Raw genomic sequence first — 27,791 nt, 5'->3', positions numbered from 1 at the left:
CGACTTCGGTGCAATCCCAGCTGAGCACTCCCTGATCTCCGTCCTCTTTGGCACGGCTGTCACCTCTGCACTCACCGTTAGAAATGCGTAGTTTGTCCGGGGCAATGAGGACACCAGGTAGCCAAGTTACAATGCACCTGAATCAAAGTTTAAACGGATGCATTTATTCAATTTTTATGCGATTTTTTTTCTCGACGCTCGCTTGCAAAGAAAATAGATCTTGTAAGAAAATATTAAAATTTTAAAGATGGGCTATATTTGTCGTGACTGATGAATAATATAAGCTTTAGGAAATCGTTTAGATATATGGAAAGAAAAACGTTCTGCTGGATATTTTGCCCAAAATATATAAACCTTTAAATAAATGAAATAAAAGTCGTCTTGTATAATTGTTAGTGTTGTATCATAATTGTTATTTATTATCTGTTGGTAGTAAGTGATGCTCAGTGGATCACACTTTGGTGTCCAGTGGCAACATCTCCAAAAAGAAGAAAATGGATGCTCTTAAATTTCCCTCACATCACCTTGTGAAAAGACCTCTTTTTAGTGAATTCACATAAGCTGTGTGAGCTTCCTTAAACCTTAATACCTATGCTTAATTTGAGGCTTTACTTAGTCTCCATGGTAATATTGAAATATCATTTTATCACTTATGTAGCAAACAGTCTGATGAGAATAATAGGAAGGCTTAAAGTTTAGAGCCAAGAGACTGCAAGCTCTTCCTAAGAGTTGTGTTTCTTGCTGCATCTGCTGGGTCATTTTAGATCACTAGCTGGATCAAACGCTAATCCTCTTTGTGATGCAGCCATATGATGGTTTCCATTGCATGTCCATCTGCCCATACAGCCATTAACGCTCACTGCCAGACTGCCTCTGCATCTAGCAGCGTCTTGTTGTTTACGTTGTATGCAGCTGATCATGTGCCTATACTTGCTCATATAGGTTCGTGTACGTGTCTGTGCTCTGCTTACTCTGACTGCTTTCACTAATCACATTTCTGCAAGGTGTAATTAGTCGCGGGAATCTAAAGCTTTAATCCTTGGTTAAAGTACTGTATCTTTGCTTAGTCAGTGGTGCTTCCCGTGTTACACTGGGCTTACAATCAGCATTTATTTAGAGCACGTGAGTGCATTTTACATCGAGGCTGTTCGAAATAAATGGCAGCATACAAAAGAGATAATGTCAAGCTGACTCTATTATTGAATAGAAATCATCTGTAAAAATAAGGGCATTGTCATATATTAGATTAGTGATTCTCAGTGGTTGGAGAAATAGGTATAGTTTAGATAAATGCATTGTATATAAGAAATCTAATTATACATAAAAAGCTATCATGTTTATTATGTTGATCTGTGTAAAAAATCACAGTTCTATTCTTGCACGGTAAATTTTAGCCATTCAAAGGGCAACTGAATGAAGTCAGGACAATAGCTCTGTATTTACCCATCCAAAACAGCCAGGACTTAGGCTGGCTAATAATAGGCTGACATGTGCACAGCTTATTTTCTTGCTGTATTTGTGCCAGCTCTTTCTCTTCCCTAAAAGCACAGATTGACAGACTCTTTACCAAGAAATGTACATTTCCTGGCGTATTTGAGAATAGCTCATTCAATAGGAAACAGCAGTTTTTCCCCATAGTCCAATTAAAACACAAATAATAGTAAAGTAATGATCCAAGGAGTAAACAGTAACATGGCCACAACCAAAGCAGCCCCATAACATTTAGGAAAAGGTGCTGTAAAGAAATCAGTGGCTACCACAGGACCACAATCTATGGATCTACAGTAATTTCTTGAGTGTCACTCACTCTGCTACTGTAAATCAGGATGATATACCTGCTTATACAGAGCAAAGTTATGGTTTCATGTACCTAGTATGTTTCTGAGAGTGGCTCTTCCCTATCTTCCTAAGAAATGTAATGCTTTTTTGTTGAGATGTTAAACCAATAACATGAATCTTTTACAGTGTGAGAATCTTAGTGGGTGTTTTGTGTGTAAAAGTGAGCCATTAGTCTATTAATGACCCTTAGTGAAATTGCACCATGTAAGGAGCATGGAATTGACTGATTGAATTAATGAAAGCAACCACAAGAAGCTTGTGTTTTGAAGTGGTGATCATTTGCACATACTGTGACAACAGTCATAATGATAACAATCAGGGATCACCGTGGTACCATTCTAGTACTGCGAACTGCTTCTTTACTGACGTGTGTCTTTTGTTCTAAAATATTCTGGTTCTGACAGTTTGGCTTTTTGCCACTTTGTTGCTGTTTGACTGTGATGACACAGTGTTATCACTGTTGTGCATGTTTTGGGTGGATAGGACTGTTTAAACGTCGCTTCTGGGTCTTAAAAGTGGAAATGCCTAAAAGCTTCTCCTGGACTCCTGTAGTAGCAAAAAAACCCTTTCAGTCGTATAGACGTTTATGGCAAACTCCATTAATAATCATCAAATTGTGTGTTTATAAAATTTTTAACATATTTAATGGATCTGTTGATATATTTATTATCATGGATTAAATTTGTTCTTCAGCTCTGAAAATTTCAGTGCTCCCTATAATGCTATCTGGCATACTCTAAAATAGTGTTAAATTTTGATTCTACTTTGATGGCCTTTAATTCGAGAATGTTATTGGATGGCAAATAAATTGAGAACATGCTGCGTTGGCAGCAGTAATCTTTTTTAGGGGTGGACCTTTATTGGCTGTACATCATTATCAGCCAATGATCACTTTCCTGACTGCCAAAAAAACTGGCAACTATCACTGGTTGTGCATTGTATCTCATCAGTTTGCAGTCTGGGGTCGAGATCATAAATGTGCATGATAGAATTTCACTATGCTGTCATGAAGGACTGAAAGACTTTAAAACAAGGCAAGTTTATTTGTATACAGTGGGGCAAAAAAGTATTTAGTCAGCCACCGATTGTGCAAGTTCCCCCACCTAAAATGATGACAGAGGTCAGTAATTTGCACCAGAGGTACACTTCAACTGTGAGAGACAGAATGTGAAAAAAAAAAATCCATGAATCCACATGGTAGGATTTGTAAAGAATTTATTCGTAAATCAGGGTGGAAAATAAGTATTTGGTCAATAACAAAAATACAACTCAATACTTTGTAACATAACCTTTGTTGGCAATAACAGAGGTCAAACGTTTACTATAGGTCTTTACCAGGTTTGCACACACAGTAGCTGGTATTTTGGCCCATTCCTCCATGCAGATCTTCTCGAGAGCAGTGATGTTTTGGGGCTGTCGCCGAGCAACACGGACTTTCAACTCCCACCACAGATTTTCTATGGGGTTGAGGTCTGGAGACTGGCTAGGCCACTCCAGGACTTTCAAATGCTTCTTACGGAGCCACTCCTTTGTTGCCCGGGCGGTGTGTTTTGGATCATTGTCATGTTGGAAGACCCAGCCTCGTTTCATCTTCAAAGTTCTCACTGATGGAAGGAGGTTTTGGCTCAAAATCTCACGATACATGGCCCCATTCATTCTGTCCTTAACACGGATCAGTCGTCCTGTCCCCTTGGCAGAAAAACAGCCCCATAGCATGATGTTTCCACCCCCATGCTTCACAGTAGGTATGGTGTTCTTGGGATGCAACTCAGTATTCTTCTTCCTCCAAACACGACGAGTTGGGTTTATACCAAAAAGTTCTACTTTGGTTCCATCTGACCACATGACATTCTCCCAATCCTCTGCTGTATCATCCATGTGCTCTCTGGCAAACTTCAGACGGGCCTGGACATGCACTGGCTTCAGCAGCGGAACACGTCTGGCACTGCGGGATTTGATTCCCTGCCGTTGTAGTGTGTTACTGATGGTGACCTTTGTTACTTTGGTCCCAGCTCTCTGCAGGTCATTCACCAGGTCCCCCCGTGTGGTTCTGGGATCTTTGCTCACCGTTCTCATGATCATTTTGACCCCACGGGATGAGATCTTGCGTGGAGCCCCAGATCGAGGGAGATTATCAGTGGTCTTGTATGTCTTCCATTTTCTGATGATTGCTCCCACAGTTGATTTTTTCACACCAAGCTGCTTGCCTATTGTAGATTCACTCTTCCCAGTCTGGTGCAGGTCTACAATACTTTTGCTGGTGTCCTTCGAAAGCTCTTTGGTCTTGGCCATGGCGGAGTTTGGAGTCTGACTGTTTGAGGCTGTGGACAGGTGTCTTTTATACAGATGATGAGTTCAAACAGGTGCCATTCGTACAGGTAACGAGTGGGGGACAGAAAAGCTTCTTACAGAAGATGTTACAGGTCTGTGAGAGCCAGAGATTTTCCTTGTTTGAGGTGACCAAATACTTATTTTCCACCCTGATTTACGAATAAATTCTTTACAAATCCTACCATGTGGATTCATGGATTTTTTTTTTTTCACATTCTGTCTCTCACAGTTGAAGTGTACCTCTGGTGCAAATTACTGACCTCTGTCATCATTTTAAGTGGGGGAACTTGCACAATCGGTGGCTGACTAAATACTTTTTTGCCCCACTGTAGCACAATTCAACAACAAGGTGATTCAAAGTGCTTTACAGAGACATTAGAAACAAAAACAAATAAAAAGCATGATTTAAAATTGATTAAAACAAGCAAACAAACAAACTAATTAACAAACAAACAAAACAGTATATAAAATCAAAACAGATAAAATCAGAACAATGGATAAAATCAGTAGTTAAATGCAAGTTTTGAATACAGTTGTATTTCATAATGACTGGAACAAAATGGAAGATACAGAACAAGAAGACCAAAACAACCACATAAAAACCCAAAAACTAAACACACGCAAAAACATCAGTATCAACCAGGGATGCAGATTGTGAAATTCTGGGATATAAAAATCTGGCTGCTATCCAATGCCAGTACTGATATTTAATTTAGCCTCTTTACTTTGTTTTGTTTTTTTCCTTTTTGTGTGTTTTCCCCCCAAGGAAACAAAGAAATATTTTTTATTAAAAAAAAAAAAATAGCTGTGATGTGTCTTAAGGTTCTTTATCACACTTAAAAAAATGTAACCGGCAAAAAAAATGATATAATCAACATTATTGGCCACTGAGTTCAGTTAATGTCATTTTTTTTCCCAGGTATACCAATATATCAGTCAACCGGGCCAGTGTCAAGTGATACTGATATTTGGATCTTGTATTAAATTAAAAAATGTCAAATAAATTGTTTTAGCTCAAACCTGCATCCATCGATATCAAATGTGAAATGTGATATACTCTCAGTCAATCCAGAGAATATCTAACGTGACAGATCACCTCCAAATCAGATTTACATATTTCTTCCTCTGGTTTGTAGTGGAATTTATCCATGCAGATGATTTTGTTGAGAATGGCCAAGTTTTGGAATCTAAAATCCCAAAAAGCAAATAAAAAAAAAAAACCAAAAAAAAAACCTGTAACAATCCAAAAAAAATAAAATAAAATTAGGGATATTTTCTTTCTACCCAACATCATCTGTCAGCCAGAAGAGTGCAGTTAGCTGTCATGGCATCACTAACATCTTGTCAGTGGGAGGAATTTGTTTCTGCACAGTAATTCAATTGGTGTGTGGTCTTCCAGGGGAAAAATCTGTTCCTTTAAAGTTTTTATAACATTATCAGTTCTCAGACATATCGAGAAGTACTTGCTTTATTGATGATCAGACAGGGAGCTGCTGCAAGATTAAACAGAAACCAAATCAATCAGCGCAGTAAGAGGCACACAAAATATTTAAATAAGTTCTACAGTTTTATTTTGAAAGTGTCAGGAAAATCCAACCAATAATTTAAATCAGCAAGGCTGTTATGGGGTCTAATATTTAATGATTTGAGGTACGGAAGATCCTAAATTGAAGTCACTGTCTAATATTTAATGATTTGAGGTACTGGATTGTACGGAAGCTGAAAACCTTCAAGAGGTTGTCGCACATCAAGTTAGGCTGAGAGGGAAAAGAAAAATATGAGCCTGGAAAAAAGAGGCTTCATAATGCACAGGATCAGTACCTTTTGAGGTCCAACTTTAAGAAAGGAGAGCTCAGGGAGAAAAGTGAGGGATGGGTCAAAGGATGAAGCAGAGTTTGCATTGATGTGAAGAGATCTGTAGAGAAGGATGGATGAAGGGAAAGGCTGTATGGGTGAAAGAGAAGAATGGGAAGCCCTCCAGTACCTGAATGCTTACAGCACATATTTGCAAAGTGCACAATTTGAAGTACTTTGCAAGTATTTTTCCCTTAACATTCCCAGTAGCCTGTCCTCTTGGGAAAACACCAAAATCATTCAGAAAAGTTGACCTGTTTAAACTCAGTTTGTTAGATGACATTAATAACTGTTTTCAAGAACCCCAGAAGATTTACAGCACTTAACATCCCAATCGCAGAAGCCATGTAATCACTCCCTCCAGTAGTAATGCTTTTACTTTAGCTGTTCAAATACCTCATGTTCAGAGTAATGAATTAAAATGTCTAAATCCCAAAACTGTAACATTTTATATGTCCTATTTTTGTGTCTATCCTGATCCATACAGTTATATCAGCTAAAGTAGTTATTCTGCTACTTTTACCACAATAAAATTAATCCTAGGGAAACAACTATATTAACCATAATAATTGTCTTGTATACAATTCCTTCTTTGCAGCAATCTGACTATGATTTCTTACTTTGTAAGACACAGCCTGATACGGTTTCTGTTATGCATGAAAACAACGCTAACATGCATCCATCTATGGTTCGTTTTTTGGCATTGTACTGTGACCACTAGATAACGTTAGGGTCTCGGCCATGTTTGCTGCGTTTTGGTGGAAGAAGTGTGCAGTACGAAGTGATTTAGCAAGTGAGTGATGACACAAAGGTTAGAAAATTATATTTTTACCCAGTGTATCAAACCTAATGTATGCACGGTAAAACCCATTCTCAGATGCTAATCACGACTAAAAACTACTGACATTTACAGGAGGTTTAATGCCAGCAGTGTCAGCTTTGCCTCCTCTAGCCAGTGTTGGCAACTTAGCAACTTTGTCGCTATATTTAGCGAGTTTTCAGACCCCCTTAGCGACTGTTTTTCTAAAAAGCGACTAGCAACAAATCTGGCGACTTTTTTCTGGTGTTATTGGAGACTTATTTATGATGACTTTTTGATGTGAAAACAAGTATCACTCTTCTCAACAAGCAGCGGGTGCTGCCGTGGGCACCTTGCCCGTGCCAAAACCCTCATGGGCAGAGGATAGTCCTCTTTCTTTCTCTCCTACAACATAAGTTACAATTACATTAGACAGGCCAATTATGCAAATTAGGCAATGACACCATTTTGCGACTTTTAGGACAACCAATAGCGATTTTTCTTACTGTGGAGTTGGCAACACTGCCTCTAGCTGATACACAACTTCACACAGCTCCCTGCAGACAGGCAAGTAGCATTAAGGTAGTGACTAGCAACTATGGTTAATAACAAAAACAATAAAATGAACATGGGAGCTAGGCAGCATGTGCCCTGGCTCTCTACAACTTTATAACAGATAGGGTTAATTCACATGGTAAACCCATTATTTGTTAATAAAATGTGTTGTTTTTCAAATGCTGAAGCTGAGAAAAGTCTAACATTAACTAGACAGAAAAAGTAGCTGTGTAGCTTAAAAACGCTAATTTGATTAGCAATAAAAATGTGGAGGCAAGTCCACCAGAAGCACTGCAACACCTCAGACAAACTAAGTAGAAATGTTCTTTGTTTTTTGGCACAACCTTTTTTTTAAGACAAACTTAAAATATTTTCATATTTACACCTTACATTTTTGTTAATATTTATTTTTATATATAGAATTATGCTGTCACTGATATCTTTGTTGTATTGTATTAAATATATTTTTTTAAATGCCTCTTAATTTTATGTCTTTTTTTTTTTTTGCCTCGGTGGTATAGAAAAATGGCATGGAGTATTTTCAGGTCAGTGTTTGCTTATGACTTTTCTAACAGCTAGCAAATACTATTTGTTTTTCGCGGTTGATGAGATACTTTGTCTTTAGCAAAACAAATCCTACTTATCACCGGAAAATTCCAGCCCAGAGGCAGTGCGGTAGCAGCAATGAAACATAGATTTAGAGGATACAAATTTAAATGCTGATGGTGTTGTTTTTCAGTGGCAATTACAAAGAACAAACAAAATAGATTTCAGAATAAAAAGTTATAGCAAAAATGCTGTTCAATGTCTTTTTAATGCTACAGCTAAACTAGATAAATGCATCACGCAGAAATGTGCCTTAACTTCGTCGGACATTTAAATTTAAATTTTTACATTTTAATATAAAACTCCATTATCTTCACTGGACTTTGACTTGTTTTCTGTCTCCAACATAATTGTATTTTATGGTCCTTTATCACATATAGCACTCTCCTGCTTTTCAGCGTCTTGTTAGTGTGTCTCTGCATCCGAATGTTCCCAGCTTTAATCATTCTGATCCTCCTACAGACCTACTGTAATTACTTTTTGTTTTCAATCTTTCAACAAGACTCTGGAGGAGCCTCTGTGTTTTTTCCCTCTCATTAGTGATATTCTTCTCATTTATGAGAATGCATCAAGAATAAAAAAGCCCGTCATGATTTGGAATGCAATTCTAGATATTTCCTGTTACTTACATTTTGGATTTGTTTTGTGCTAAAGTTGCACAAATTCCTTAATGACAATATTGGTTGATTTCGTCAAGCTATTTATACAGTAAATTCTGATCTTGCCTTGTTTAGCATACCACATAAAACTTGTGGCGTTAGAATAAATCTGATCAGCGTTTCTTTTACTCTGTTTCATAAGTACAAATACTGAGATAGAAGAATTGTATTTTACTGAGAGGTACATAGGAACAATTCCAGGCAGTGACTGGTTTTGAGCTACCTTATTAGAGGAATGAGCCTGAACTGGGGCCTGTTCTTGTGTGACTTGATTTCCCCAGTGACCAGCAGACCAAACCATTTTTATTGCCGTGACAAAAAGAGCCATGAACAAGTTCTTTAGGAACCATGACCCTCAAATGACAAAGAAGAAAAGTTCCAAAATCAGCTTTAGCAGTGCTTCTGCAAGTCATATAGCTAGCAAGATTGTTTTAAGGAGCAGAGCATGAGAAGCATTAACAGTATTTTTAGGCTTACATTAACTGGTGTGCAAATGTTTGTTTTTGGGTGTAGTAATCTAAATCTATTTGCTGGCAGCACATAAAATAAAAACAAAAGCCAAACTAATACAGCCAAGGGAGAAAATACCAGAGCAGAATTAGATTCCTATTGATTTATTAATAATTTCTCATTACTGCCTAAGAAAAAAACATAATGATAAGGTGTGTTATTAATACAAATTAATACTTACTACTATAAATACTAATAGTGCTACTAATATGTTCCACTACTGTTTGTTGCTCATGGATATTTCCACTACAGTCCATATGCATTAAGATGCTCTGTAGTCAACCATAACTAAGCAGTGTTGTAATCCTTCAGCATATATTCTCTGACTGCCAGTCAGTCTCAGCCACGTCCCGGCAGAGCAGCTTCATCGTCTTTAACAGTTTCTGAATTTGTTTCAAATCGGATTTATTTTCCTCATGCTTCAGCAGTTCACAATCCCTACAAATTTATTCTGAAGTAACAAATTACTATGCACAGAGAGCAATTTTTTTTCCTCTCTACAAATAACCCAAATGACCCTTGGAGGGATTGAATAGCCATCCTTATCTACCTTAGACTCTTGAAAGGATAATAGAATGGATACACTACTCAGTGTTCCTTTATCCAGGATACTGTCATAGGAATTTTGTATTCCTTATCAGACAGTTTGTCCAATTCCAGTCTTCAGAGATGTGCCCTTTATACAGAGTAGTATAAAGTGGAAAGCAAAGGTTTTGAAGGTCAGATTACTGATTACCGTTGACGATGACGTATAGTTAGTTAGATATTTCTGTCCCTACAAACATCTTCACGGTGAATTGAGAGTTTGTGTATAATTTGATAATCATTCTATGGACTTATGACTGATTTTTTAGGAATACTTTATAATTCTAATAGTGAGGAGAGCTATGCAGGCAAAATTTCATCCACCTCCGTACTCAGTTAGTGGAGTAAATTTGGTCTGTTTACCAACAGAAACCAGCCACTCCAGACTTATGTTCCTTTATTTAAACTCCAATTGAAGGGACACACTCACACAACGCTCAGTGTGATGTGATTGTGCCCAAATCAGCCAGTTAAACATTTACACTCATTACATCCTTTCTAGGGATAATCTCTGGACCTCATCTTGATTTTGCTGGTTCGGTTTACCCTAATTCACCTTACAGAGTAGAATAACAACACAGATTAAACACAAGATAAAGACTGCCTGTGACAGTCACTGTAGGGAGGGAACCCAAATGCAGGACAGACAGGAGGCAGGGTAGAAGTCCAGAATCCAATCTTTCATCTAAAAAACAAACAATTATTATACCTACAGTTCAAATGAAGAACAGGCAAAAGTCAGCGTCAATAAAACAGTTCACACAGTCATAAGCGAAGAGATAATACGTCAGGGAAAACAAAACAACGAAAACATGGAGGTATGTAAAGAACACAAGGAATAGAAGTAAAGTCTGGATAACTTGACTAAAGAAGGAAGGAGATAATCTGTTTAGTTTTAAGTGAACAACAAGATGTATATATATTTACCAGACATCTTGCTACTGGGTTGGAACCCCTTTTGTCTTTGTAGCTGCCCTAAATATTCATGTCATAGATTTAAGGTGCTGGAAGCATTACACAGAGAATATGGTTCATATTGAGATCATAGCATCACACGATTGCTGTAGATTTGCACAATATCTGTGCTGCATATCTATGATGAAAATTTCCCGTTCCACCACATCCCAAAGGTGCTGAAGTGGATTGAGATCTATTGACCGTGGAGATCATTTTATTACAGTGAATTCATTGTAAGTTTGAGAGGATCTGAGTTGTGACATGGCACATTACCATGCTGGAAGCAGCCATCAGAAGATGGGTACACTGTGGTCATAAAGACATGAACACGGTCAGTAACAATACTCAGGTAGGCTGTGGTTTTTAAACTCAAATTCTAGCCCTAAAATCTGAACGTTGTAGTAGTCCATCTACTGCAAGGTTCAACCTGTGCATTTAAAAGATGGTCATCAGCATACTTGGTTGTAACAAGTCATTATTTCAGTTACTTTTGCCTTTCTGGCAGCTTGACGTGCTCCTCTGGCATCACGATACACTTTCACCTTGAGAGCTGCTGCTCGCTGGATATTTTTCTCTTTCTCAGACCAATCTCGGTAAACTCTAGAGATGGTTGTCTGGGGAAATCCCAGTAGATGAGCAGTTCTGAAATATTCAGACCTACCCGCCTGGCACCAACAGCCGTGTCATTTATTATTCTTCATTCTGATACTCAACTTGAACTTCAGCAGCTTATTTTGTCCTTGTCTGTATTGTCTAAATGCATTGAGTTGTTGCCATGTGATTGGTTAACCAGATATTTGTGTAAATGAGCAGATGAACAGGTGTATCTAACAAGGTACATCGAGTGTATACTGAGGGGGGTTGATAGGCTAATTGAACACAGGTGTGACTAATCAGGGCAGGGCATACAATCACAAAGGAGGGGGAAAACTAACAAAGACAGGAAGTTAAAGTGACGGAATACACAAAGGCCAAGAATAACAAAATTAAAGAAATTACTCAAAACCAAGACAATATCGTTCCATCAGAGCTAAAACTGCTCATGTGTAGATTGGGTGATTGGTAATAATAATCTGACCTTCCACCAATCAACAAAAGACTGATGTATGCATGCTACTAAGTTTCCCCAAAGTAACTCTGTTCCTCCTCTTAACCTAAAAGTAACCTATTCTAATAGTGTGACTTCCTGAATTACATTTTCTCATTCATTAAAGAATCCAAAATATTCTCTGCTGCCTTTTCACAGGATCACAGCTTTGTACTGTTGCCAAAAGCCAAGAACAAAAAACACCACAGCACATTGTTGCATTGTCAAGTCAGCCAACATTTGAACTGTGATTGTATAACAGCTGGTTGCATAACACCAGAAAGAGTTCAAACTTCATGTCGATAGATTTAATTGGTGTTTTTGCTGCTGTTTTCCAAAAATATAAATGTTCCAACCTTATATTTAAAGTTATGAGATACCAAAATAGATGCTCTCAGCGGTGTTTGAATTTCATTGGAAATAATGAAGTCTGTCAATCTGTGAAGATAAATTATTTACAGATAAAATGTGAAAATCACAGATTGCTTTGACTGGCTGTGCTTGTCCAAGTTACACAATAAAGGCCTGGCATAAGTGTAAATAAATAATAGCAACATATGATATAATGATAAGTTAACAGCCAGGTAAATGTTCTCTGCTCATTTATACATTTTAGCTGATTCAAGGTATAAGCGCGAGCAGGTTAAAACAAAATGATCCAGTTTGAGAAATTCTCCAGGCACTGAAAGCTCAAAGTGGCAAAGATCTGTTTGGTTGTTGACCTTGACTGAAGAGCATTTGTGTCTTAAAACATGAACTGAATTCTGACAGCAGCCTTGCTTTATCCATATTTATATTGGTGTCATTCAGGGCCCTGTGTGCCAACATGGCAAGCAGACAAAAGAAAGCTGCCCACAAGTGAACAACGCAGAGCCTTTCAGAGAGTGAATAGGTGGTTTCTGGAGGTCTCAACTAGTTAATATTCCAACTATATACAGTATTAATTCAGCTATATAGTGAAATACCGCAGTAAACTAGAAATAATTGATCCAGAGCTGCTACTACAAGAACTATGAGCTGCCTGTGATCTCAGTGCCATTCTTCCCTCTCAGGGCACAGAGTAATGGAACAGCCTGTGAAGGTGACACTAAACCTGCACCTTTCACCAATCAGTGTGCAGCCTGCTTGGAACTGATATTTCCAAGAATCCCCAGACAATTAATGAAGTGGAGCCTTGATGGTGACTGCAGACCTCTTAAGTCCCACATCATACAGTATAATGTGCTTTGTTGTACAAGTTGAGGTGTGTCATAAACATATATATATCCTAAAGCTTTAGGGCTGTCATTGTAGTGGTTGCTTGAAAAGGGGGCTTCTAGCTTTGAGTTAAAGAGAGCAATTTTAGTCAAAGGAATCAAGCATATGATCTTTCCCTTCAAGTTTTTCAAGCACTTCTTCTTCCAGCATGCCTGTGGAGAACTGCAAGGAAGCTAGTGTTGTTGTTGTTTTTTTAGCTTTTCCTTCATACAAACATTTTCCTTCATCAACTCAGTAATTGTAGATGATACATTTTTGAACAAGGTAATGACGCCCCCCGAGTTTTTGTAAAAGTCACTTATTCAGGAGGCATTCTCCCTCGGAGGGCAGATAGGTGGGGAACATGTATTCGGTGATATTATTTTATATTCAGTGACAGTAATAAGAGGTGTTGCATTTGAAAAAAAAGGAATGAATCCCCGACAAATTAAATAGGCTTCTTCAAATAATGGGGTTGAAATCGTCTGTTATCACTTTGCTGGGGAGATATTGGATGATAGTGTCATGTGGGGAAAACTCTGTTATGTTTTCTATCTGCTTACAGCAAGTTGAACCATACTAGACCAGGATTAAATATCTGCTCCTGAAGGATATTTGAAAGCTGAAATGAGGTACAGAAAATATGCCAGGACTGAAAGGAAGAATATGAAACAGAAAGAAAAAAAATATTATTATTATTATTTTAAACTCTAGCCTCCAGCCAAATGAAAATTTCTTTTGTAAACAGGATATTTTTGAGTTGAATATAGCTTTGCAGCTGTGGTGGGGCATGATTGCCTGGCCAGCCTGGGGTGCTGTAAAAGGCTTTCCTCCAGCCCAGTCACTTACTGTAGGCAGCAGGAAAAACAACTTTGACAGATCAAAGAAGTATTCATTAACATATTCAGCACATTAAAATAGAAAAAGCATGTGTAAGTCTCAGACCACTTGGCAAAGTCACTTTAAAAGCTGTTTGACATAGTCAAAGTCATATAAACAAAGTGGGTAAACTGTATTAAAATACACATTTTTTCCCTCAGTCACACAAACAAAAATCAAATTTGCCCTTACTTACAAGAAAAAAGTGACATGACAGTCTTTAAACAAGTGTTCAAATAAATGTATATCTCATGAGTCCAAAACATATCCCAGTCAAAACAGTCAAATCCTTGGGGGGTTCGACTGTTTTTGGGAACTTTTGTTTATATTTGAATATTTTCTGGTTGAATTTTCAGTTTGATTCGTAATATGTTTATATTATCATCTTTATGTTTGTCTTTAGCATTCCTATTTGCAGTCACTATTTTTTTTAACGAGAGTATTAGTTCCCTGAAGTTTTCCCTTCATGTCTGCCTTTCGTTTTCATTTCATCATGTGAAGTTTACTATAGTGTTTGAGTCCCTTTTTAGCTGTTTCCTGATTTAGTTTGGCGGTTAGTTGTCTCGTGTGTTATGCATTTAGTATTACTTCTCCACTTCGTTATCCTAATTAGTTTAGCCCGTGCCTAGTTCCCCAGCTGTGTCTAATTCCCTCATTAGCCCTCAGTGTGTCTGTGTGTGTCTATATAGCCCTAGTTTCCCTTTGTCTCAGTATTATTTTCCCTCTATTAACACATTCTTCTGTTTTCCTGCCATTGAGTGTGTGGATCTCGGGTTTCTGTTTATGCTCTTTACCATTACACATAAAGAAAGGTTGTTTTTTTTTTTTTGTGTGTGTGTTTCATGACACTGAGGCAGAACAAGTCAATTGTTATGTAAGTGGAAATGCCAGTCTTTCAGGTTGCCGAATGCTGTTAATAAATAATGCTTAGTATATGGTCTTTAAGAAAACAAAGTTGTTTCCCTGCAGAAATATTCAGTGGGTCATAGTGGGTCAGGGTCATATTTGTTTATTATTATTTTTTACTGATCAGAAGTTAAGATTTCATTGTTTTTATTTTGAAGCTTCTGGGCCTGTCATTAAAAACCCCTAAGATTTACAGCTGACAAGTCTCACTTTAGTGTTTATGTAATGAGAGTTAGACCTTTTCAGCTGTCTTAAACAATAACAACACCAGCGATAACAATAAAAATAGTCATTTTACTTCAGTGTTTTAGGCAGTGTAGTTAGCAGTGGTGCCAGCTGTGCATTGAGAATTTCAATGTCATCCCAGTGCATTCAGGGGATTTAGTCATAGGCACATCAAAGCAAAAAATATTATGTTGTGTGAAGCAGTAGCTGAGAAGCACCCAAAAGTCACCTTGGTTGGAAAATAAAACACTTTCTGAGCAACTGAATAGCTCCAGCTTATTAGCTTACTAGTTTGCATTAGTTTATTTCTTCATGCTTATGTAAAATATACACGACGTATCATGAAAATATGCTTATATAAGTTGTATAGTAGAGGTAGCTGTTTTCTTCTGTGTTGTGTATGTATTGTAAGCCGCAATACTTACACACAAGAAACGAATGAGGCCAGTCCAGAGCCACAGCTATGAAGATTGACTCAACTATTTATACACTGACTTCTTAAACCATAGAGCAGAATTCACAACATGCTATTAATTGTGTGATAAATCCATAAACATGACAATTTTACATTTAATTAGACGTTACAGTAATATTCTTTCAGGGACTAGTGCGCTCTTGTTAACCTTCTTTTTATCCCTTTTCCATCCATTTGCTTTGGAGGTTTTATTAAGTGTCAGGGGTATGAAACTAGAGGTCATCACTTTAATTTGTACGCTAAGGTTTGGGCTGTTTTTTTTTTTTTTGTTTTTTTTATGGGGGGGGGGAGGGTGTTAATGTAAGGTTTTTATATTGGGTTTATATAATTCTGTTGTTTCCAAAACACAAGTCATGACCAGTCGATCTGTGCAAAATGTTATCAAGCAGCAATGAGACTAGTTTCCTTGTTTAGTCTGGTAGCTCCATTTGAAATCCTCCAAATATATCCTGCTCCGTATTTCGTGGGGGCTTTTTAAATTTTTATAGAATAGGTAGAAACCACCATAAAAAGAGAACTTACTAACAGGACCAACTGATACTGTAAAAACATGTTCATGAAGTTAGCAGCCAATCAAAAGCAATCTGGCTTAAACGGACTAAGAAGGAACTTAAAAAAAAAAAAAAAAAAAAGCTTGTTTGATGTATTGGGTGAATTTAGGGGCTACACATGGCTCAGTGTAAGATTATAAGATTAATTTGAACTGTGAGGCATTCAGATCTACTCTAAGAGAGCCCAAGAATAAAAAATGTGGTGCTGAACATGAGCAAAACGGTTCCATTTAATGAACAGTAAGCTTTGATACATACTTGAAATAAGTATTAGTAGCCATACAGTAAAAATTGTTCTCCTAAGGGCCACATGGAGAACATGTTGCCCAGCTCACCTATAATAAGCACATCCCCAGGGATAATATTATGGAAAGAAATATGCATTCACCTGCCACTGCCTCCTCATTAGCCAGGCCCTGTCTGCCCACGAGGTTATGCTGCTATGTAGCGCTGGGTCGAGGGAAGGAAAAGCAAAAGCCTTGAAGCGAGTCAGAGTGAACGTTAAGAAATACTGCAAACAAATTGTTTTGTTTTTTTTAACAATCTAATAAATTATACCTCAATTAAAAGCCAGGGATTTGGAAAATAATTCATTTTAAATGAAAGGTTGGAGCAGCCAAGAGAAGTACTAATGAATTAAAATTAATTACAGTGCATTTACTAATCTGAAAAATGAAGGCTGTTTAATTTTTTTTCTGGTGCTGTGCTGTATTTCTTAATGCTTTGTATTTGTTTGTCAGAGCACATTTCACCAGCTTCTTTGGATTAAAATTGACAAAACGTGGGCGTACGTAGCCCACATTATGTTCCTCCTTGTTTCAGGGCACATTTTCTTGTGAATGTCCCCTCACTAATGATGTCTGACAGGGACAGGTTGAAAGATAAAGGTTAATCACTCTGTGTCCAAGTGCTTAAAGACCCAAATCCTTTCTGCAGTGCCATCCTTTGTATTTCAGGAGAGTACCTGCCGTACCTCCCCATTTCCCTGCGTAATTGGTTTGTAGAAGGGGAAACGTTTCACGACAAAGTGTAGATAGAGAATGTTTTGATGTGTTTGTAATGACTTCAGAGTTGCAGAGGGTTTGCTCTCTAGAATAACAACTCATTTCTAATTTCTTATTCAATCATTTTTCAAACAGGCCTGCAACTACTGGGACTAATTATGGATTGGTTGCTGTCCTTTTGGATTTCACTGCTGAAAGCTGTCATCTTCCTTTTGGTGGACAAGAGTATATTAAACCTAAGATGTTAAATCTTACATTTGTTTGTTACACCTCTATAAATTATGGCAAATATGGGAGAAGACTGCAGCGGACAGTGAAATAGAATATTTCTCATATAGCATGAAGGAATCTAGAAAGCAAGTATATGAAATGGGTTTTTTTTTTAACTGGATCAGTGGTGGAAAATGACTCAACTCTACACCCCCCTTTTTTTTTTTTTCAGAATTCATTCAAAATAGAGCATTCATTCAATAACACAGTGTAAATGATTTTTAACTTGTTGGATCCTTGGACTAGTTGGACCACGCATTCCCTCAACCTGACATTAGCAATCAGGCTGAGACATCATAGCAAGTTCACAACTAGCTTTCTAAGTTAAACCATGTTGTTTTTCTGCACCTTCACTTAAAAGGGGTGGCATTGGCACCATTTGACTAATCACAATTCTGGATAGTGAATACTGCTGATTTTTCAGAGGAAGCTGAAACTACTGAGAGAAAAAAATATAAAGGGGATAAACACACATTACACATGGAAATAAACACTTGCTACAGACTAAACAGCGGTGTAAGTGTCTGTGTTTGACTGTGTGTAAGAAGAAAAGGCTGGAAAAAATGCTGACAGACAAGTTGACAGATTTTTCAATATGATGAGTCTATCATTAATGCACGGATGAATTATAATCAGTATTTCATTGAACTGATCTTTAAAAGACAGTTTTCCTTTCTATCCTTTCAGCTGCATCCTCGGTGGTGTTTTAATGATCTGTGAGCAAAGAAGGAATAAATGTAAAAAAATAGAATTCCAATGTAAGATTGGTCTACCTGTATATTTGGAACGAGCTGAACAAGTGCAAATTGGTGCTCTGTTCTTAATGCTTATAAAACAGATGACAGCCAACAGGGAGGGGAAAAAAGGAATAAATATGCATTTAAGAATCTAATTCATTACTGATGTTCATTTAAGAAAGACAAAGAGTTGAGATACTATTAAAAATTTCAGACCCTGGTAGGGGGATCTTACAGAAATGCTATTCCCCAAAGAACTAATTGGTCAGTAGGCAGCGATTTCACATCGGTTGATCTCTAATCTGGAGCAGGTTATGTCTGCAGCGTAGGTTACCATGGCGATGTACCCTGGTAAGAAGTGAACGGCCTTCATAGTACAGAAATGTTAACCCTGAAGTTACCTGGATGAGACACAATCCTGCTTCATAGTACACGCTCAGATGGGCCAAACCAACTGATATCTCCAGCTGAGTTTTCCCTGATACCTTCAGGGACGTCTTGGAAAACAGAGGTCAGGGGCCATCACATCAGCAAATAGCATTCTCCCAAACATTCAGGTATTGTTCCCTTGGAGTTTTTCTACATCAGCTAGCTCAGCGAAGAGTAATGTGATTTCACAGTAATTTACAGAGCTTTTGTTGACTCTCTCAAGTGCACTGACTTGTGAAGCGCTAAATTTAAATAATCACAAAACAGAAAAGCAGTCTATCAGCAATGTGTTTTTCAGATTTTTATAAAATGGCTGTAAAAAGTGCTAAACTGTTCAAACAGCAAACATCTACTGTATATAGTAATTCATGCGATGCAGAAATACTTCCAGGTATCAGCTGAAGGTTAAAAATAAATTACTGGTCCTTTCATACAGAGTTTCAGTTATTGGGTTTGATTGATAGTGTCAGTACTCTTGCTGCAATCCATCATATGGATTGCACATAGTTTTGTTGCTCACATTATATGCCATGCATCCAGTAATGCCTCTGTGTGATTTATTGCTCTTATGTAAGGTCTGTCAGGAGATCCTTAGTTTTATTTGAAGTGGAAACAATGAGCATATACTGAAATTTAGAAAAGAGTTTCTACCTTTAAATCTTAGACTGTATATAAAAACGTTAGTTCAGTGGTGCTGGGAGTGTGGTGTACTTTATTTTAAGAATTAAGAGGTGAACAAAGTGTCAGTGTTCAGTTTGCAACTGGCCTGTTTTTGACAGTTTCACTGTAGTTTGGCCTTGAAAAATCATGAAAAATCATGAAAAAACAGTCCCCTCAAAACACGAGCTGATTTTCTTTTTCTTCTTTTATTTGTATTTGCCTATTCTGTGCGAGCATTTACTTACTTTTTTCCATTTCGCAGCCCAAACACACCGCTTTTAATGAAACGTGTGACATACAAGGGTGGAGAACTGACAGTCTGATGTTGAACTGTCCCAGAAAACGCTGCTGTTATTAATCTCTATTTCACACATTGCCGCATACACAGCAGAGCATATATTTGCTATTTTTCACACCACATATAGAAACACTGCATTCAGTATGAGCTTCGATTTAGCGTGGTGTGTTGTTGTGAAGATTTTCTGATGCGTCTTGCACATTCTCTTCACTGTAATCTGTCTCATCGCTGAATTACAGTAAAACTGCCAAGACATAATTACAGACAGTAACTATGATGAATCCAACTCTGTAATTACTCTGCAGTTCAATTTCACTCATCACTGACTGTCACTACCAATTACTATCCTCATTTTGAGACATTTAGACATTTGCACAATCATAACTTACTTTAGAATTGTTTTGTCAACTCATGTTTTCTTTTTTTTGAAACAGAAGTCATGCCGAGTGCAGATTCATCTGTAGATGTCATAATGGGTTTATAAATAGCGAAATTTGAAGTCATCTGTTTAAATAATATACATTTTTGCTAAATAGAAGTAGATCCAATTTAAAAACTAAAGTAAATTTAACACTATGATGAAGTTCTCTTTCTTGTATTTATTTTTTGTTGTATCACTGTGTATTTTCTGTCACGGGCAGAGCTTGTAAGCAATGAGGGCACCAGTGTTTGAGGAGATCCACCTCAATCAGAAGGGAGGTCATGTTCCTGTTGACGGTGATGATCAAACTCCAGGAAGCCCAGACAGAGAGGGGTGTTGTGGCTTTCTTTTGAGCACATTGACCCTTCTTGGATAACCCTGTCACGTCATGATAAAATGCAGTTTTTTACTAGAGGATTGTTCGCAGAGCTTTTACTACAAAAACAGATACATGGGACACATTGATCCATCTTTGTGAAGGAGGCTGTTTGGTCTGTGGTAAAAGTAACTGACAGCCTTGGTTTTGGAGCCTGTAGCAGAGTTTACAGTATGAGTACAGGAGTTTTAGTTTGATGTTTATGCTTAGTAAAAGAATGGAAGAAGGGTGGTGTGTCTATTCACATGTAGGTGGGCTAAGTTGGGTAGTTCAGGCTGTAGAGCAGCTGCTGATTGGAAGGTTGGTGGTTCGATTCCTGGCTCCCCCAGTTTGCATACCAAATATCCTTGGGCAAGATACTAACCCCGACTTGCTCTCCGATGCATCCATCGGAGTATGAATGCAAATGAATGACAGAAAGCACTGTAAGTATAGATAACAGTGCTTGTGTGAATGGGTGTGTATGGGTGAATGCAGCGTGTTGTATAGACCGCTTTGAGTACTCCAGGAGAGTAGAAAACGCTATATAAGAATCAGTCCATTTACCAAGTTGTTGACACGTTAACATCAGAAGAAACAAAACCAAAAGCATCAATATAGCAACATTAAACATCGTGATGGGACTACTTAGGCTGTGGTGGAGTTTCCCTACTACATGCAGCAGTGCCTTAATTCTTCATATCATCAATTCAACAAGGTGCTGGAAGCATTCCTCAGAGATTTGGGGCCATATGACATGATGGCATCACACAGTTGTTGCAGATTTCTCAGCTGAATATCCATGACAAAGCTCTGCCGTTTCACCAAATCACATCCCAAAGGATCTCTATTGGAATGAGATCTGGTGACTGTAGAGGCCATCTGAGTACAATGAACTCACTGTCATGTTCAACAAACCACTTTGAGATCATCTGAGCTTTGTGACTTGGTGCATTATCTTGCTGGAAGCAGCCATCAGAAGATGCGTACGCTGTGGCCGTAAAGGCATGGACATGGTCTAATATAAGGCTGTGGTGCTCAGCTGGTTCTAACGGGCCCAAAGCATGCCAAGAAAATGTCCCCCATGCCATTACAGCACCAGCCAGAACAGCTAATAGCAGGCAGCATGGATCCATGCTTTTCACTTTAATGTGAAAGTCTCCATTGAATAGACGTATGTGTTAATGTGCAGTTGAACATGTGTACCTAATGAAGTGGCAGCTGTAAATGCCAATGGGGTATAAAGCATTGAGTTTATGACAGCCAAAGTTGATAAGACTACCAGTAACGCTTTAATCTTTAATAAATTCATTGGTAAATGCATATTCTGCATATAGAAGCTTATATTGCAAACTATGACATTCCATAAAATTAACAAAATACCAACATATTGAAACTCAGACGGTCATAAACAGACGAGATATGAAGATAGATTGCTCTTTGTTAGTGGCACTGTTGTGTCTCAGGGGCTGGGTGGAAACAGAACAGCTTTGTTCTCAGTGGTTCATCATTTACATATTTGATTGGGAGTCCTACATATGTAGCTGCTAGAGATTTACCCCTTTTCTGAGGAATAATTGGAGCTAGAAAGTAGATTCTAAAAAAGTAATAGTAATAACTGTAAGGTTTAGGAAATCAGGAGTTCAGTACTCCAGCACAAAGAGTTCAGTTCAAGGGATAAAATGTTTCCCATCTGACTGATGTCTGTGCTGACCCAGTTGCTGTACAAACAAGAGTCTTTGTACCTGAGCCTATTTGTTTCATTTTTTCTAACTCTGCCTGTTCCTCCCTATCTCATTCTCAGTTTGCACTGGTCACAGATTCTCCTGGCACTAGGCAGTTGAACTTGAAATGAACTTTATTTGCAGCACTTAGAGTTGTTATGCACTTTGCTATTATGCATTTTTCTCTGTCACGGCGAGAGCCGAGGCGGAGGCATGTGACAAGTGTTTGTTTGATTGTGTGTCAAACTGCCAAACCATGAGGAAGAACTCATAAAACTTTAGTGGAGATTTGAGTGTTTTTCTCAAAATTTGGAAATTGCATACCGGCCTTCATACAGCTCTCTTGGTGCCTTGCTTTTAATTATTGTATCATGCAGTCCATCTGTTTTCCTGCATGCTTTGATCCATATGTTTTATATTATAAATTGTCCCATTATGTAACCTAACTAGAACTTACTTGAAGTAGGTTTGTTCAAAATTCCTTAAACCTTTACCTCAGTCAAGATTGTACAGTATATATGTATTAGATTAGTATTAGCATATAATTGTATTTTTGAATACAATCTAAGTAATGCAGCATATGCCTGGTCTTAGAGGCACACAGTCTCTAGAGGATCTTAAATTCTCTGTGCTCAGAAGTGAATTCTAGCCATCCCCGTGGGCAAGCTCAGATTTGCAGCCAAACTGCCTGACTGAAACAAATGGCAATGTTTATTGTTAAGAATAAAGGATTTTTAGAAAAAAAAATGGACAAACACCACAAAGTCATATAGAGAAACTAAATATGTTTGCAAGGAAAATAATTGTAGATAAACAATTCAAACATATTTTATCTGCAAGATTTGGGTCTTGATGTACTGCCGCAAAGTCTGGCCTTTCTACACAAGCCAGCAGCATTGTCTTTTATACCCTACATAAAAACACATTTCTCTGAACCTGAAGCTGGCGAGTGATGAATGGCAGGCTGTTGTTGTGTTCTGCATGTTATTCTCTTGGCAGTGGGACTGTAGCCTCTCACTTTTGAAAAGTATTAGACTTTCTTAACCCTGCTGTGATGGATATGAATTTCTTTTCACCTTTGAGTCAGATATCCATCACATCCAGCTTTTTGGAACTATATAGAAATCTCTTTTTTTTTTTTTAAAGTAAAACATAGAGTGTGCACATTAAACAAGTAGAGATTTTGGCAAATTTAGGTTTTCTTTCTCAGAGTATAATGCATTTTCTCTTTTGAATTTGATGCATCTCAAATGTCAGGGTATGCATACCTACACGTAAACTAAGGTGTGCACAGCAGCTACTTCTTCTCTTGATATAAGTAAGATAGTTGTCTTTTTCTTCTCAGTCTTGAAAATATGAATCAATAGAGACTGAAGACTGGAAAAATGGGAAACAGTGAGGCTCTGTTAAGAAAAAATAAATAAATCTGTGATCCACAAACAAGCTATTAAATGTTTTTGAAGTTTAAATATGCTGGCAAACAGATGTCTTAACCTAACCTTTGGACAGTGCCTGGCTACCACTTCAGTCCATTAGCGTGTCAATTCAAAGCAAAGTAGCAAAGTTGAGGCAAGCTAATTGTCTGATAATAGCCTTCATAACGATCGGTTAGAAAATGAGTAAGTCAGCACTCGTACATTTGGCCTTATTTCCCAAGAGGTTACCACTGAAGAAAAAGAATAAGCATGCACCTTAAAATGTCTCTCTTTTATAGTTATGAAAGGTAGTTTTAAATTGCAATAGGCTAGCTAGGGAATATTACAAATGAGTATAGTGGCACAGTATAGTCCAACACTATCAGGAAGAGATTGAAATATGACAAATATAATGGAGAAGTTAAATAGAAAAGATTCACCTATTGGTGTGTGTGTGATACTGCAATTTCTGATATCGATCTGATGCCAAGTAAATACTTTCAGAGGATATTTATGAGGGGAATCATTATCAAATTTGAACATATCTTAATGATCAGTAAATTACTGTGATTTTTACTTTCCAGTATAAGATTTTAAGACAAAGCACACTTTTCAGCTATTTTGAAACTGGGTTTTTTGGAGACCGGGAATGTACGTGCCTGTTCTGTCTGAGAGATTTACCTCCTCCTCTCATCATTAGTTTTGATGCTCGTTCTGAGACAAAGCTCTTTCTTTTTTTTGTAGTCTTTCAAATCTTTTTACTAGTTGATGGTGTTACCGCAGTGGAGAATTTCCTGTCAACACGTGTCACCGTTTTATGTGTTTTTATTTACATCTGTAAAGTTACTTTCTGATTCTTTCATGCTAATACTGCTCCAGTATCAATACCAGCATTGTTATTGATTCTGTCAATATTTGGACCAGTCTGCTCCTAAAAGGTGATTTTAGGAAAGGTCTGTGTTAGATCAGGATTAGTCCTAGGTGCTCTCTATCATCGCACACCTGCAGACACTGTAGATGCTTTATTGTTCTTATTAACAAACATTTTCTTGCATAGCTTTTTTCAAAAAATAGTTATAAAGTTCCTTGTAGCATACAATAAGCTAGGTCACAATCAAAAATCAGAAAGAAATCAGAAATATAGTCAAAGCAGCAACAAATCTGAGCATAAAAACTGAAAGGAGGAAATAATGTGGCAAGCAAGATGAACAAATACTGTAAAAATAAACAAGAATGGATATTAAATTTACTAAAGTTTGGAGGACAAAGCTGTGGGACTTAACAGAAAATGTCAGATTATTATTTATTTTTTTAGACATTGGGCTTGCGTTACATTGAGGCAACAAGGTAGCAGAGCAGGTTGTGGGTTGTTCTCAGACTCCTCCAGTCAGGAAACAACTGGAGGGGTCTGTATCCTTGGGCAAGATAATGAACCTCGAGTTTTCCTCTGACACATCCATGAGATTGCAAACATTAGACAGCGCTTAGAAATAAAAGCACTGTATGAGTGTGTATTTGTGACTGGGTGAATAAAACTTGCAGTAGAAAGTGCTTTGAGTGTTCAACTGAATAGAAAGGTGCTATATAAGTACCAGTCCATTTAACATTTATCACGCTGTGGAAATAGTTATGAAGGTCTCACCTGAGCCAGGCAGCAGCTCAGTTCACAAGGCGTGACTACAGTAATAATGTAAGGTCATGTAAAGCTTTACAAGTTGTTAAAAAAGATTTAAAATCAATTCTATATATAAAAGGATGCTAGTGCACTGTAGCAAGGATAATAGCGATTTGGTCTGAATTCATCTGGCAGCTGAGATTTGAAGGAGGTGGAAGTGGAGATGGCCTTTTACTTTAGACATGTGTACCAGGAACTATATAGTCCAAATGTGAGGAAATGAAGGCATGGATGACTTTTTCAAGATTAATAGTATTTCTTAGCAGGGAAAAGTGAGATTGCATTTATGTTGCTAGGCGTGAGCGGGACATAATAGCTGCATATCATCTGCATAACAGTGGAAATTACCACTTTATTTACACATTAGCTGACCCAGCAGAGGCATACTGTATGGATGGAGGATAAAATGGTAGCAAGAATTGATCCCAGAGAAATGTGAAGGGGTTCTCAGGATGAGGAGAATTCACAAAAAACACAAAAGGATGTTTTTGATATGTAGGAATGAAAGCAGGCGAGAGCTGTGTCCTTGGCACCAACAACACATTGCATTGCCTTCAAGGCAGTTATTGTACTACTTTCTACCAGTAAATCATTGGGTTCCTCTTTGACAGGCTGCTGTAAGGTCTGTACCTTGAAATCTAATGTGTTATGAATTGACTCTATACAAATAAAATTACATTGAATCAAAAGATGAACTCAAGCTTCAGTTCAATCGAAATTCCTTGAAGTTACACATTAAGTGCCATTTGCCTCTTGGTGCAGCAGTGGGGCAAATCATGCAGTCATCATAAAGAGCTTCTTGAGGTCATATCCTTGAGACCTTTCACAGAGTTTAATGTGAATAGTGTTTGGGAGCAGCTGTTGGCTCCGCACATTTACATTTTCATTTTTGCTGTCCGTTTCCGTGTCCTTGATGCCTTTTACCACAGCCCAAAATGTGGTATTATGGTAATTTACTTTCTCTATTTGCACACCACTTAACAGACTGGGGCTCCCAGCCAAAATGGCTTAGTAGAAGCATATATTATTACTGTGTATACACTTTTGACTTTACTGTGGTCACAAACAAACCTGATCTGCTAAAAAGCAACGTCAGAGGGTGCATACACAGACTATGCACCAAGATCACGGTTTCTGTCACTTTTAATTTGAGCCGTAGGTTTTGTGCACATTTGTGGCTTGACATTTTAGGTGAAAGAACATAACACAAGAATTTGGTGCATCGTTTACAGTGTCTTTCTCGACTTTTCCTTTCATTCATCATCTTCGACTGCAGTGCCCATTGGATGAAATACAAATCCTTGAAGAACACTTCAAACAGTGCAATCTGCTCTCTGAAGCTGCAGGTTTAAAGCACTTTGTGCATCACAGAGGAGCATGATGGCACCAGGTTCACTTTCAATTGTGTCTTTCCTTATGATAAGAGGTGGCACACTTCCACCGATGCCTCACAATCTGACATCATTTCCGTTTTAGCGCAGTGAGTAAGCCATTTGAAGTGAATGTCACCGTGAAGTGCTTTGAATATTAGGCGTTCATTTTATTCTAGTCCCTGAAGAGATCCCATGTGGACACGTGGCCGACTGGTTCAAGTACATGTATTTCTGTGGCATGCCTGGAATTATGATTTCTTTCTCAGTAGCTACCGCCATCTGCTTGGAAAAACAAATCAAAACTCCTGAGAACTATCGTTAATGAGGTTTTCACTTGAGCAAGTCCATTTGTGAAGTTCTGTCTCAAAACTGTGTTTGTAAATGATGGACTTGGGTGGGTGATACTTATTTTTAGACATTGCAATAGAAAGCAACGAGAGTCACATTACAGGGAGTGCAGAATTATTAGGCAAGTTGTATTTTTGAGGAATAATTTTATTATTGAACAACAACCATGTTCTCAATGAACCCAAAAAACTCATTAACATCAAAGCTGAATGTTTTTGGAAGTAGTTTTTAGAAGTTTTAGCTATTTTAGGGGGATATCTGTGTGTGCAGGTGACTATTACTGTGCATAATTATTAGGCAACTTAACAAAAAACAAATATATACCCATTTCAATTATTTATTTTTACCAGTGAAACCAATATAACATCTCCACATTCACAAATATACATTTCTGACATTCAAAAACAAAACAAAAACAAATCAGAGACCAATATAGCCACCTTTCTTTGCAAGGACACTCAAAAGCCTGCCATCCATGGATTCTGTCAGTGTTTTGATCTGTTCACCATCAACATTGCGTGCAGCAGCAACCACAGCCTCCCACACACTGTTCAGAGAGGTGTACTGTTTTCCCTCCTTGTAAATCTCACATTTGATGATGGACCACAGGTTCTCAATGGGGTTCAGATCAGGTGAACAAGGTGGCCATGTCATTAGTTTTTCTTCTTTTATACCCTTTCTTGCCAGCCACGCTGTGGAGTACTTGGACGCGTGTGATGGAGCATTGTCCTGCATGAAAATCATGTTTTTCTTGAAGGATGCAGACTTCTTCCTGTACCACTGCTTGAAGAAGGTGTCTTCCAGAAACTGGCAGTAGGACTGGGAGTTGAGCTTGACTCCATCCTCAACCCGAAAAGGCCCCACAAGCTCATCTTTGATGATACCAGCCCAAACCAGTACTCCACCTCCACCTTGCTGGCGTCTGAGTCGGACTGGAGCTCTCTGCCCTTTACCAATCCAGCCACGGGCCCATCCATCTGGCCCATCAAGACTCACTCTCATTTCATCAGTCCATAAAACCTTAGAAA

At 37.9% G+C, this 27,791-nt stretch overlaps 1 protein-coding gene across 1 annotated transcript in view; it reads left to right on the top strand.

Annotated features, from left to right (window-relative positions):
• The window catches only part of b3galt1b (UDP-Gal:betaGlcNAc beta 1,3-galactosyltransferase, polypeptide 1b), a 64,767-nt gene that overhangs the window by 438 nt on the left and 36,538 nt on the right, over positions 1-27,791 (top strand). The gene's annotated exons all lie outside the window — the stretch shown is intronic.

Source organism: Aulonocara sp. 'chitande type north' Nkhata Bay, linkage group LG16 (genome assembly GCF_057382095.1).
Source record: "Aulonocara sp. 'chitande type north' Nkhata Bay isolate Kocher_YH1m ecotype deep benthic linkage group LG16, A_spYH_male_GT1.1, whole genome shotgun sequence".
Classification (NCBI taxonomy): Eukaryota; Metazoa; Chordata; class Actinopteri; order Cichliformes; family Cichlidae; genus Aulonocara; species Aulonocara sp. 'chitande type north' Nkhata Bay.
Note: the sequence above shows the minus strand (reverse complement) of the source record. Positions and strands in the feature narration are given on the sequence as shown.